We start from the raw sequence: 2277 nt of genomic DNA on the forward strand, positions 1-2277 counted from the left end.
AACTCACAGAGCCCAGCCTGGAGCCATTCTCAGGGTTTCTGTTTTTCAATTGATTGTTGAGGCTGCTAGAGGGAGGGGCAGCCTCTAGCTCTGGTTACCCAGTGAGGAAAGCCACTCCAATGGCTGGCGCCTGAGCTGGGTGACTTATGCCTGGATGGAGCTGAGTCTGGCAGGTCACTTCGCCGTTAAGTTCTTGTGACCTGCTAAATGACTGGTTTTATTCCAAGGCCTGAATTGGAGCTGGCAGCTCCTCCGAGCTTTGTCGGTATCCAAGATGGAGATCACCGGTGCTGGGGCGGGAGGTGTGGCCTTCCCTCCTCTGCTCCCTGAGAAGGAGTGAGGATGTCGGGCTTGTCTTGGTTCCTGGGTCGTCTCTGGTCTGCAAACTGCAGGATGAAGATGTCTGCTCCTTGTCAGTTCTTGCTGGTGTTGAGTAGAATCCGCTCGCCTGCTGTGTCAGGCTCCTTCATCCCGGACTCTCTGTGTGTGCGCTCAGGTATGGCTGCGGTCGCCACCACTAGCTGGCAAGCGCTTAGATGTGTCTCCTTGTCTTGGCTTCCCCTCTCTTGTCTCTCTGTCCTGTGATGGCACACTTGGTGTGATTCTCTGGCTTAGGACTGTTCACTGGAACTCTAAAACTGCTTTCTATGCGAGAGCTTGTTCAGATTCCAGCTTCTCCTCCGCCATCTTCCGCTGTCTCCTCTTCTCGTTTTTTGTTAAGTTGAAAAATATTTATTTCATCAGAGAGAAAAGGAGTGACCTAGCTCAACTGGTCTAGCCTTTGGGCCAAAAAGAAATGCTGGAGCAGTGACTTTCACACAGGGTCATTCCCAAACCCAGTACCCACAGGTGGCCAGAGGCAGGGAGGAGACAGCACAGCGCCCTCCCCCCCACCCACCAGTTCAGCATACAACAAGGTCTGCTGGGAGAACACAACATGGATGGAAGCTACAGGTACTGAAACACAGAAAGAACAGGAAAATGGGCAGGAGAGAAGAAAAAGATGGTCTGCACTTAGCAAAGTAAATTAAGGTCCACGGTTCCTGAGGGACTGAATGCACAGAGCCGAGAATGTCCCTGAGTTGGGGTACCACGAAGGGTGTGTTCTCATGCACCACTGCAGCTCGGAATTTCAGCCCACACACATCCCGCCTCCAGCCTTAAAAGGCTGAGTACCGGGCCTGATCTGCAAATTGCCCTTGCTCATACTGGGCCATGTTGCGCAGGGAATTCCGCGCGGCTGTGGAAGCTTGGGACAACTCGCTGTCCTGCCTGTAACTGGAACCCTCTCCAACAGAAGGGACTGGGGCTGAAGCGCGATGCAGGGCATGAAGTGGAAGCTGCAGCTCCTGAAGTCGTCAATAGAGGTCTATCTTAAGGATTGAGAGAAGTGGAGGAGAGGTGACTGGCCATGGCTGTGTTCTGAACTCTGGGACAGGGTCTGCTCTATGTAATTACATGCAGAGGCAGCTGCAGCGTTGTTGTAATACAATGAGTCTCCATAGCTCACGGTGTGAGGCGTACGCTCATTATATTGCTCGGTCAAGTCGGCCAGGCGGCCCAAACGATCTATGGGACCCTCTTTGGACCCATGCCCCTCTTTCCCGCACCGATAGCAGCGGCTCTGGTCTCCCATCCTGGACGCAGTCCTAAGCTGGCTGGTGGACAACTGTACATGCATGCGTTTGCCTTGAAACTCTGTATTAGCTTCTGATGGTCTCCACTGCATCCTCAGCCCGCTCCATGGGGACAAAAGCGTAATCTTTCACAATGTCGCATTCGATGACTGGACCATACTCCTCAAACTTGGCCTGAAGCTCCTTGTTGGTACAAGGGGGACTGATGTTACCCACGTGTAACTTGGTTGAAGCTTGATGTTCACCCCATGAAGCTTGTAGTGGCGCAGGTTTCGGATGGCATCCTCGGCCACTGTTCTGAATGATGTCACATTCCAGCACCTTCTGGAACCGCTCCAAGAGTGAGCGGATCTCCTGCTCTAGAGCCTCGTGGGCGGGTTTCCAATAAACAATGTTACCATCTCAACACAGCCTCACGGAAATCCACAGGGTCTACTCCACAGCGCGGCCCGCTCTGACAAACGCTCGACATCTTTTCTTAAACTACTGGGACAGATGTTTCTTAAAATGAGAGGATGGGCTCTGGTTCAGTGTTAGTTACCATTATTTAAAATATGTGTTCTTATCTATTACATGAGGCTGCAGGGGCAGGATGGGGGGAAAGAAGAATGGGGAGCTAAGTGAAACTATTTTAAAGTAA

General features: G+C 52.1%; 1 pseudogene; it reads right to left on the reverse strand.

Annotated features, from left to right (window-relative positions):
* Positions 1 to 1132: 1132 nt before the first annotated feature.
* LOC105996809 lies at positions 1133 to 2038 on the reverse strand (annotated as a pseudogene).
* Between the last annotated feature and the right edge of the window lie 239 nt (positions 2039 to 2277).

This window comes from Dipodomys ordii, unplaced genomic scaffold (genome assembly GCF_000151885.1).
Source record: "Dipodomys ordii isolate 6190 unplaced genomic scaffold, Dord_2.0 Scaffold136, whole genome shotgun sequence".
NCBI classification, from domain to species: Eukaryota; Metazoa; Chordata; class Mammalia; order Rodentia; family Heteromyidae; genus Dipodomys; species Dipodomys ordii.